We start from the raw sequence: 12,666 nt of genomic DNA on the forward strand, positions 1-12,666 counted from the left end.
CACATTAACCTCTTTAATTGGTGTACCTGCAGCAAGTGTTTCCCCTTTCTAATCCATCTTCCATACAACTACCAGGGTAATTTTCCCAAAGTGCAAGTCTCATCGGGTTCCTTCCCTCCTCTATAAACTCCAGTAGTTCCATATTGATTCTAGTATCAAATAGGAGCTTCTTTTTCTAGTTTTTAAAGACTATGAAACCTGCTTGTCCCTTTGGCAGGTTTTCATTGGGGGTGCCCTCCTAACATAGACCATCCTAATAAAGATATATTAAAGATGAGAGGTGGTACGGTGGCTAGAGTGCTGGGCCTGGAAATTATTTTTGTGAGTTCAAATCCAATTAGTTGGGTGACCCTGGGCAAGTCATTTAACCTGTTTGCCTCAGTTTCCTCATCTGTAAAATGAGCTGGAGAAGGAAATGCCCAACCATACCGTTATCTTTGCCAAGAAAACCCCACAGGGAGTCAGTAAGAGTCAGACATGACTAAATAACAACAAAATATATGAGAAACCAGGTCAATGATGTCTTCTTAGGTGCCTTATTTTGATCTGTGATCTTTTCAGTTAAAAAAAAATAACAAACCAAACTTCCCTTCCTTGATGCATTGAAAAGGCATCTCTAAAAGTCTTTATAATTGCTTCAAAGCTGGTTTTAGGAAAAAAAAAACCTGGGAAGACTTGTATGAACTGATGAATGAAATGAGCAGAACCAGAACTCTTTATACTAGAAAAGCAATATTGTAAAAACGAACAACAAGTAAACAACAAACACCCAAGAACTGTGACCAACCCAATAATTATTTATTATTCCAGGGGGCCAATGTTGAACACTGTTTACTTCCTAGAAAAAAAGGTGATGGACTAAATATACGGAATAAGATACACATTTTTACACTTGGCTGATGTGAGAATTTGTTTTAACTGGCTACGAATATACGTTACAAGGATTTTCTTTTTCTTTTAAATAGGAAGGGGGACATGAGAGAGAGAAAATGCATGCTTGTTAATTGAGAAATAATTTATTTTTAAAAAGAAAAAATTCAACATAGATTCGTTCTATATTTATTTGATCATATCAAGGTACTTTTCCTAGTTTAATCTTAAGTGTTGTTCTCTACCTTGGCTAATAAAGTTGTAGAGACAGAATATTCCATTATTTTCATTGATGAGAAAGGATCACAAAAGAGATAATTTGTGACTCATTTATATAGTGCCTTAGAGTTTATCATAGTATCACAGTGATGGAGTAGATGAGGTTGGTCCGTGACCCATGGGGTCCCTGAGACTTCATCAGATCAAAACTATAATAACACTAAGACTTTATTTGCCTATTAAAATATACCTCTCTTTTCTAACTTACATATCTGTGTGAGGCTGGATTTTCTTCATATACTTCAACTAAAACAATACATTATAACAAATTGAATGCAGAAGCAGACATGGGAGTCCAACTATCTTCTATCAAGCCAGATATTAAAGAGATTTGCCAAAATATGAAAACAATGCCATTTCCACTAAATTTTTAAAAATAGTTTTTCTTAAAAATGTTAATGTTAACATATAATGAATTTATCATTTTAAAATAAATTAATAAATGTTTTAAAATTTTATCAGTTTTAATTTTGAGTACAGCAAATATTGTAATATAACTTACATAAACAAAAGCTCTTTGGAGTCTTCAATAATGTGTAAGAGTATAGACAGATAGATCAAGAAGGCCAAAAAAATTGAGAACTACTGTTCTATGCCACACTGCCTTTTAAATGCCCTTTTATTTGGCATCTATCTATTGGCTTCTTTGAGGTTTTAACTTAAATGTGCTCCTGATAATCTGGTTTAGCTGGTTCTCACACCATTGTCCAAGCTGTTTAGTTATTCAGTCGATTGCTTTTAGATGTTTTGTGAGACAGTATGCTTACAGTCTTTCATCATTATCTATTATGTTTGCCTTAAGGTTGGCAGATGAACTTGCTTTCTAAACCAATGGCGGTCACGTCTCCACTGCACAAGTAAATTAAATGGCTATGGCTGTTTCTAACCTTTTAAAAACTTCCACATTATGATTATATTTAAAAAATTATTTGTCATTCTGAATTTAAACAAACCAAATAAAATAATATTAGAAATCTCCTTTTTAATTCAACTAGTAATATTAATAAATATTATTTTCTCTAGGCTAAAAACCCTGTCTATACTTTTCCTGGTTTGAAAGAACAGAAGATCTTTATTAAGGAAATGGATTAAGGTTGAAAACCAAACTTAGCTCGGGTCTGGTAAATCAAACCTTTGCTTTCCCTACTCACCTGAAGTAACTGGACCCAGGATTCACCAAAGGGCAATGTCCTTTTTTAAATTCAAGATTAAGTTACTGATATTGTGGAATCCTGCTCCGGCCCCTTTGAAATACTTTCTGAGTGAACCCCAAAATTAATTTTGGGAGCATTCTTTGGTCCATGACTGAGAAGGCCTGGGTGCCTCGAAAAGGACACTATCATGATTAACAGTACTTCTCTTATCTTGTTGTTTTATGGACTCTATCCTGTTATGACACTCTCATATTTATGACACCCCCTTGTTTATGGCTGACAGAAACCAGACCCCCTGGGGGCATCCTCTTGTTCTATGGAGACTATTATTTTGGGTGACAAAGGACACAGGCATCCTGAGTCAGGGGGACGGAGTGCTTCCTTACTCTGTAGGTATATAATCTGTGTGGCCTGGTCCCAAAGTGAGCTCATTGCCAAATGAACTCCTGTGCATAGGCACATGCAAGGCTGCCACTTTGAGAGAAATAAACATGTGCAAAAAGCCTAATTTTGTTTGTTTTTCTTAGAACAAACTCTGGCAGGTTGATAATACGTAGGGACAAATTCTTTCAGCCCTTGAGGGGTAGAATCCAGAAAGTATAAAGAATGTTAACTGTTAACTGACAATATAATGACTACAGTTAACTGAATGTTAATTCCAAACTGCATACACACACACACACACACACACACTCAATCAATCAATCAATCAGTCAATCAATCAACTAATCTAAGATAATCTTTATTTGATTTGTGAAAGCCTCTTATTTTTTGGCCTTCTGAGCAGCTCTCTTCTGAGCTAGCCCCTTCTTAGGGCCTCTGGCCTTGGCCTTGCTGATCCTTCTGGTCTTCATTTAGCCTTCTTAGAGGTAAACTTCTGGGCAGAGACTTTTGAGGGAAATGTCATATTTTGGGCAACTCCCTTCTTAGGAGACCCCTTCTGGATAGATGCTTCTGGAGCTTCTTCACTTCTCGCTTGATAATTGTTTGTCATTTAGAACACAAAGTCTCATTTAACACAAGGTCTTTTCCTTGTTCAGGATTCCCATAACTGTTATCTTAAATTGTCTTGGAGTAGAGAGTCATGTTGGAGATCATAGGGGAATTATGCAGATTTGACATTGATTTTCCTAAGCCAAAAATGGTTTGGATATTAGATTAATGTTAAAATAAATAAAATTGGTTCTGACAAATGTGCCTAAAATTCAGGACATACTATTAATATATGTTTTTTTCTTTGACAATAGTATAACAGAAGAAGAGGATTATACGTGAAACTCTGCATATCTATTATGTATGTATATTTTAAATATATATAATAAATCCATCATGTAACTTTCAAAATCGTCCTACTTGTTTGTGATTCTTTCTGGCTTTCCTTTCCTTTTGTGCATTTAAAAAACATGCTTCAAAGACTTCTTTCCTTCCTTCCTTCCTTCCTTCCTTCCTTCCTCCCTCCCTCCTCTTGCCTCTTTCCTCCCTTTCTTCCTTCTCTTCCCTTCTTCCTCCTTCCCCCTCCTTTTATCCCCTCTAAAATTGGAAAACAAACCCCTTGTAACAGATAATGCATAGTTAAACCAAATAAATTCTGGTCATTGCATTGATCAGAGGTCTTAGGTCTCTCGAAATTATTCTTCTTTGTAATGTTATTGTATAAATTGTTCTCCTGGATCTTCTAACTTTACATCACTTTATATACAAGTCTTCCTACCCATTTGATCATTTCTTACAGTGCTACGATATTCCCAGTATGCACAAATGATGGGTACTTCCTTGGTTTTCCAATTCTTTTCTATTACAGAAAGAACAGCTATAAATATTTTTTGCATATAAGAGTCCTTTCCCTCTTTTTTTTTGATATTTGGTGTCAAAGGGCATGCACATTTTAGTGACTTTTTTGGGTAAAGTTTCATATTGCTTTCCAACATGTCTGGACAGATTTCACCAAAAGTTCACTAACATGCCTGAAGTTCTTTTCCTGAAGCCCTTTCAACGGTTATTTTCCTTTTTTAAAATCTTTACCAATTTGATGAGTGTGAGGTGGAATCTAAAACATGCTTTTATTTGTATTTATCTTATTGGTTATTTGGAAACCCCCCCTTTTTTTTTTTAAATGTGGCTACTGATAGCTTGGTTTCTTCTTTTGAAAATTGTTCATATCCTCTGACCATTTGTCTTGGGGAGTAGCTCTTGTTCTTATAAATTTGAATTATTCACTTTTATGTAGCTTGAGCCTCAAAGTCCACTGGTAGGGGCCTCTCTCCTTATTGGGGGGGTCAAGGCCCTTCACAAAATTTTTTTTTTATTTTATATAACCAAAATTGTCTGTTTTATCTCCTGTGATCCTCATGAATTCTTCCTCTTTCCTTTTGGATCAAAATTCATTTTAAAGAAGTCTTTTTTTTTTTTAAATCTCAATGTCATTAAGTAATGCATCCGTTTAGAGCTTGTCTTCCATGAATATTTTGTATTGGTTAAACTTTAATAAATGATAGCGCTGAAAGTCCATGTTGTTCTTTTTTGTCAATTTCCCATTTTTTGGAACTGATAGCTTTATTCAATAAATTGGTTTGAGAGTGCTATAAATCAATGCAGTATTTTTATCTTTGGTCTTTTTCCCTCCTTTGCTTTAGCTGTTTCCCTATTGTGTGAACTTCCATTGGGGAGGGCTGAGGAGGAGGAAGAAGAGAAGTGAACCTCACATTATTTGTGCACGTAACAGATCTGATAATTTTATGTACATACATATATTTAGGTTTAACAGGGATGCTCAAATAAGTGAATGAAATAGATTCTGGAATTGTTTCTTATGTACTTTCATACATGTGAATGTATGTTATAGTTTGCTATATTAGATATAAGATATGTTTATATTAATTCATGTATGATAAAATTTGTATATGTAATATGCATTGTATGTAAATGTATAAAATTCTAACCACGAAGCGGAGCTCTTGAGTGAGTTCGTGAGTTCAGAGCTTGCAGTCGCTAGGTTGCTATGGCATGTTACTATGGTAACTGCACAATCAGTTGCTAGCCTCCAGCTCAGATACTGGGCCTGAGGTGATGTGTGTTCTCACTCTTCCCTATTTTCTCCAGAGGTTATGGTTACCATAAGCTAGTGGAAAAACTGGCATCTGATTAAAAGGGACAACAGCTTTCCTTCTTCCAACAGCATGCTGCTTCTGGTTCGATGTCTTTTTACAAAAAGTATGGAAAATAGGACTAAATAGTATATTTTGTCTCAAGTACTTCTGCAAGATTTGTGGTAAAAATACAAGCTCCTCTTTGCCTTTGTGCTCAATGGCTGTAGCCCCAGTAGGCACTAGTAGGGGATTCCTTCCTCTTTCCCTTATCTATGTATTCCTTAATCAACAGATCAAACAGCTTGGGTTTTCCGTTTTCCAATAAATATTTTCTCACAGGGTTGATGTCCTAAAGCATAAAGTAAATATTTGGGAAAACAATAAAGCCTCCAAACCTGGCTGTCTCTCAAAGAGCCTAGTAGGGTCAAATGGAGGCAGGGAATGAGAAAGAATGAATACCACATGTAACCCATACATGGTCTGAGGGTCCTTAACCAAATTCCCACTTCCACTAACCAGTTTGGTCCCTAGAGATTGGTTACACCTCCTCAGAATTCTAGAGGTACTTTTGATGAGTCAGGGATGAATCTCTAATGCTATTATCTCTAGTACCTATCAGTATGATTCCCCAAAGATGATCATTTAAGAAACAATAAGTCCAAAAAAAGAAGGAAAGAAACAATTAGTCAGCCTTAATTAGCTTGTAGAAAGGAATATTTATTAAAGTATTTCAGTAAGAATAGTTGGTACAACAATCCCCCTTGCCCTCCCCGCCCCCCCAAAAAAAACCCAGTCTGTGATATACCTTTCCACAAATATATACAGTTCTAGAGAAACTGGGCTCAAGATTCAAGAGCACGTGTGGCAAAGGAGGTAATACAGCTCCTGGTTGCTGGAAGTCCTTTTCTCCCATTTGTGGGGTACTCAAGAAGTTCCCCTTAAATATGGTGAATTTGTGTCTATTTGTCCTTGGCTGCTGATGCAGACACTGCCATCAGCTGATCTAGAGATTCCGCTAGGACACCAATGGAAAGATGGGAAGTCCAAAATCTTCCCTTTGAATTTGGCGTGGTCTTGTTCCTACCAAACATGGGAAAAGGAGTCCTGGTAAGGGCCAATGCCTTTTCAGGAATGTGCTGGAAAACCACATTTGCTTTAACTTCTGAAATACTCCAGTTCTAGCTAACTCATTCAGATTGGCCAGCAGTTCTGAATTAGTCCAGACTCTAGTTCATATGACTCCATTATCTTCGTACTAGTTTGAAAACATCATTGTTCTCATGGGCCCAGCAGCTCCAGTGATTCCTTTCAGTAACCACTAATGAAGGCTTCTGGTATCTTCCTTTTTTTTCCCCTACAAATTCTTTTCAATTTGAAGTCACTTCTCTCTCGCCTTCATAGAACTATCCCTTGTAACACTGATGTATAATTAAATAAAACACATTAACACACTGACCAGAGTCCACCGTTTAACTGCTGGGGATGGGGGATGGGGGACGGGGTAGGAAGAGGGAGAGGAGGTAATATTTCACAGTCATTTAATCAGTCAGTCAATAAGTATATATATATTTATATATATATATATATATATTCAATAAGGGAGATATGCATATATATATATACATACATACATAGATGTGAATATGTAGACATAAACATAGAGATAGATGTATACAAGACACAAACAAATACGACACTCCTTTTGAGCCCACTTTCCCTGTTGCCACTCTTACTGGCCAGCCAGATCCCCAGGGGGCAGTTGACCTCTTATCTCCTCAGGATCCTAACACCCTGAGGGTTTGTGGCTTCTAGCACAATTGCTCATGAATCCCTAAAGGGTGTCTTCTCCCCAATATTGTTTAAGCAACTGCTATCAATTAGCTTTTACAAAAGGACTAAAGCTAGAAAACATCCCTCAAAATCAGGGCTACATTCTACCTTCTTTACACACTTGGTCCCTGGGAAGAGAATGCTCAAATTGAAAAAGGTAGTGAAGTAGTTACGCAGGTACCTCTCAAGGGTGGCTGAGAGGGTACCACTTGGATGGGGGAATCCTTTTCTCTCTTTGCAGAGTCCCTACCAAGCTCAACTCTGGGTAGGAGAGTGCTGGGACCAGTTCAGACCAGTTCAAGATAGCAATCTGTTAAATTTTCGGTGTGAGCACTTACGCTTGGAAATCAGCAAGTGTTACAAATTGGGGCTCAATTTATCATTTTTGTTAATTGTTTAGATTTAAGAAATTGATGGAGAAAATCTTAATAATGCTGAAATGTGTCATGCATACATTTTTTTCCCTCTTGGTGTGGCAGAATTGATGGATGAGTAGCTCAGCTAGGCGAGGCACTTGTAGTATACAGTGTCTCAGCTGCTGGGTCAACCCACAGCTTGGCTGGGTAAAGCAGGCTCCTCCTCAGGGTTCATTCCTCACTGGACTCAGATACTGTTGCTACCAGCTCTAGCGGGGTCTATCACTGACTCCAGTTGCTGGACCTCTGATAGCTCTTCTGATATTTCAAATCTCACAAGATTGTGACTTGGTCAATTCTATCTTTGAATACTTAGGAAAAAATAGACACCAGAGACAAAAGACACAGAGGTACCAAGCATTCAAAGACTCAAGTTGGCCTGGTGAAAGAGCCTGCTGCTCTTCTCCCACTCTGTAATCCTTCTTACTCAAAAGCTTCTAAGGAAGAGAGCAAGAGATCATCTACTCCCCAAGGCAAAAAAGGATTCCCAGGGCCAGGCTCAGCCTTTACTCAATCATTGCTCCACCTCACTCCTCAGACTGTTCATCTTTAGTACATATGACTTGCTCAGACAAATTTCTGATGACAAATGTCATGATTACATAGTCACTTATGGCTTCTCAGGCACTCATAACTGGGAACTTTAACTCTCCAAAATTCCATGTGTTGTATTAGCAGCAGGAAATGGATATTGGACATGTTCTGTAACCCACCAGGAAAGGCAAATTCATTGGTCATTTGCACATTAATTTGCCAGTAGATAAATACATGTTGGTCAATCACAAAAGAAGTGCATGATCCTTAGCATCTTTACCTCTCACAATGAAGTGGCCTAGATAAAAGAGCCCTGGGCCTGGAGCCAGGAAAACTGAGTTCAAGTTCTGGCCTCAGATATTTATTAGCAGTGTGACCCTAGGCAAACCACTTAACTTCTGTCTGCCTCACTTTCCTCAACTAAAAAAATGAGGATTAATAATAGCACCTAATAGGGTTGTTGTGAATATCATATGAGGTAATATTTGTAAAGCATAGTGCCTAGCACATAGTAGGCGCTTAATAGATGCTTCCTCTCCTCCTAACTTCTTTTTACCACTTTACCACCATTCCTGTGGGAGAGGGGGAGCTACATAGGAATGACAGTTATTTTACATTTTTAAAAACTTCATGGTCCCTGTCACCAAAAAATCTTCATTAGCTAATGACTAGTCTTGTGGGATGGCACTCTTCATACTTAGTCTGGTCCTCAGGCAGCAGACATATTTGTAACCAGCCTTATATGAAGTCTTTTCTACCAGAGCTTGGGCTCCACTTGCAATGGTTTTTGAGAACCCAGGGCCCACACCTGAATGAGGCATTTGAGCAACTTCTGTGGAAGCTCTGAACATAATTGGTACTAATAAATACTTGCTGAAATTTTTTTTTGTGGGGGGGACGGTAGGTAGTAAGGATAAGTCCATACGCAGTTGTCTGGACAACATAGCACTTTTACCCTTCTACTCTGAAGGCCCATACAGTTTCTCTCAGGGCACATTACTAGGATATCAACACACTGAAGAGAGTGCCCAGTGATTCAGACAGCTGATGCTCTCTCTTTCTCTGCCAAAGGGAAGAATCCTATTACCCACAGACTTATGGAGGAAATCCTACTTCTTTTGGGTTCAAAGATGAGTCTCTCTCCCAACCACAGCTTATCAATGTTACTGAGGGTGATGAAGTCCTTCTCTTGCCAGCCCAGAAGAGGTGAAGGAGAATCCTGATCCATTTCTTTGCATAGAGAGTGAAAGCAGAAGAATCCTGCCTGTGATTTGTTGCTGGGGGTTGGTGGGACAAAGGTCACAAGGCTTTTTTTCCTTCCCAGTTATCTTCAGCAAACCACAACCATTGTGATTTGGATAGAACAGAAAAGCATTAAGTGGGGAAGTTTGGGAACAGTATCATCATTTTCATTCAGTTCCTTGTCTCCTTGAGGAATAGAGCCCTGAGAATACTTTGCCTTAACCAGGCAGGCACAATACAACCTAAGAACTAAAATGGATTTCTGACCACAATGCAAATGAGAGTTGAAAGAGTGAGAAGAAACAGAAGGAGAAATTATCTTAGCCTACACATAGACTACCTTCTTTGAGTAGCCTGGTTTAAGATCTTCATAATCATTAGCTGAAACAGCTGGCTAGAAGATCTGTGGCCTTTTTAGGGAGAGACTTGCTGACCACAGCAGGGTAGCTCAAACAAGTATAACTGAGGTTCAGTGACAGACTGAAAGAGCTGGCTAACAGAACAGCTGTATTCCCCTGGAGTTGGGACCCGGGGTTGAGGGAGAGGGGGAAGAGACAGTTTGCTAAATACAGCATTCCAACATTGTAACTTGATAGCTGAAGACCAACTGCATTGGAGATGTGATGCTTACCTCATCAGCAAGCCCCTCAGAAAGCAGAATGATGGCATTGCCAAAAGACACATCAGTACCTCTGTAGTGTTGGAAGCTTTCGGTCCCTTCATGCATGTGCCTTGGTTATAGGTGTTTTATTTGTTGTACATGTCTCCATAAAGGTATCCTAACCTCATATCTTCTGTATGTATTTATACCCTATATGTGATTCTCATAAGTATATACTCTTTCAACTCAGAGTAAGTATATTCTTTAGAAAATAAGTTCAAGGGTTTATGGAAGGATATTGTGTTTTTACTTTTATTACTATGGAATCTGATTAAAATGCCTTTTGCTTAGAACAGAATCCTCTGGCTGACTAGTAAAAGTAAACACATTAGTGGGGGTTCTTGAATTATGTTTTGGTTTGGAGATGCTAATGGCTGAAAGCAGCTCCTACCTCACTCAAAAAAGAAAAGGAGACAGTGGGACCAAAGCCAATGAGGACTTCCCAGAAGGCCTTGAGAATGAAACTTTTGCTTCCTTATGCAGTAGAGACAAGAAGAGGATAGAAGAGATTGTCTTTTATGGACAATCCCAAGCATAAGGAACTTAAGTCAATAAGCATTTACTGTGTGCCAGGCACAGTGCTAAGTTCTGGAGATACAAATAGAGGAGAAAACATAGTCCCTGCTCTTAAGGAGCTCACATTCTAATAGGGAAAGTAACATATAAAAATTGTCCTATGATATGTATATATCTTGTATGTATATTTACATACGTGTAGTATATATATTTACTTGTATACACAAACATATTTATATACATATATAAATAAATGTATATTTATATACATGCACAATGTAAATGGAAGGTCATCTCAGAGGGAAGGCAATTAGCAATAGGCTAGTAGGTAGTGACCAGGAGACACTTCCTATAGAAGTTGGGATTTAGGGGCAGCTAGGTGGCATAATTGATAGAGCACTGGTCCTGGAGTCGAGCCTCAGACACTTGACACATCTAGCTGTGTGAATGTGGGCAAGTCACTTAACCCTGATTGCCTGATTAAAAAAAAAAAAAGAAATTGGGATTTGAATTGGGTCTTAAGGAAGCCAGAAAAGCCAGGAGGCAGAGGTGAGGAGAGAGACCATTCCAGGCATGGGGGATGGCCAGTGTAAAGGGACAGAGTAGGAAGATAAAGTGTATTGTTCCCAAAATAGCAAGAAGAAGGCCAATGTACCAGAAATACAGAAAGCCAAAAAAAAAAAAAAGAATTGAGATTGAGATGAGGGTAGGGATGGGGAGAGGAAGGTACAGACACATAAGAGGCAGTGACAGCCACATAGTGTGCTGATGATGAGGACACAGTCTCTGGGAACCCCTTGAACCCTTGAACTCTCCTTGAATCTTCCCACTCGACCTGGCCTTGGCCTGAGGCTATAACCATTAAGCCCAAATGCCTACCTTGCCCAGTCCTCTATTGTCCAGCTGTTTCCCATCCTTAATCCTGATCAAAATATCTATACCCTAGCTCGCTACCCCAGCCCTTTATGGTCTGTCATTTCCATATAGCCTTCAGCTATTTCCCCCACCCGGGAGTCTGACCTCATCCCAGTCCTTTCAGGCTCCTCCTTAGACTCCTCCTTAAGTCCTTCCCTAGACCCCTCCTCTGGCCACCCCAGACCACCCCTCAATCCCTCCCACAACCTTTGTGTATATAATCTCCATCTTGCCTCCATGAAGGGGGTCAGATCCAATCTAGCTCGGATTGATCTGGTCCGCTTTCCTTACAGGCGTCGCAAGGGGTGGGATGTCTTGGGGCAGGTCTATTTGGCTAACTCTTAATAAACTTTATCTTTTCCCTTGGCTGAGAAAGCTTGAGCCGAATTCTTTCGGCAGGACCCGGTGTGTCGGTACTTTGGGGTGTCGAGCACCTCTCACCCCAAACCCTCATCACTGAGAATTAAGTCAAGCAAAGACAGGAAGAGAAATATCCAAACGCGGGGAGAAAAAGAGAAAGAATTACTAAAAACGTGAAACATACATATAGTGAATGGACTGAGGACTAGTTTCTTGGACCATATGGATCAGATAATACAAAAATGAGAAGGAAAGAGAGACACAGAAGAATGGATAATCTGTTTAAATTATTTTTTGTGGTTTAGAATGTTTAAAAATATTAAATATTTAAAATATTTAAAATATTAAAATATTTAATATTCAAATATTTAAAACATTCAAAATGTTTTTCTTATTTATATATTTTATTTTTGCTTTACCTGTATTTCTGAATATATCCTGCCCTTATCCATTCAGCCTTATATTGTAACAAAGTTTAAAAATAAATTGAAAAGCAATTCTGCAAAGCCAACCAGCCAACATATATGGCTGATCTGATGTTTTTTTCACAACTGTAAAGAAGGGAGGTAAGTATGTTTCTTCGACTCTTCTCCAGGACTGAGTTTGGTTATGACAAATTATCTATTTAAAGCAAGACATTTAGGGGGTTGCTAGGGATTTGGGTCAGGGGTCCTATATTTAGTACTGCAGAGGAGCCTGGGAAAGGTTTTGGGAAACTCAACACCTCAGGTTGTCTGGCCCTGTTAGGCCTGATTATGCAGCCAGGGCTGACACTGGGGTTGGCTACAGGGGGAAGAGAGGCA

This window comes from Trichosurus vulpecula, chromosome 7 (genome assembly GCF_011100635.1).
Source record: "Trichosurus vulpecula isolate mTriVul1 chromosome 7, mTriVul1.pri, whole genome shotgun sequence".
Lineage (NCBI taxonomy): Eukaryota > Metazoa > Chordata > Mammalia > Diprotodontia > Phalangeridae > Trichosurus > Trichosurus vulpecula.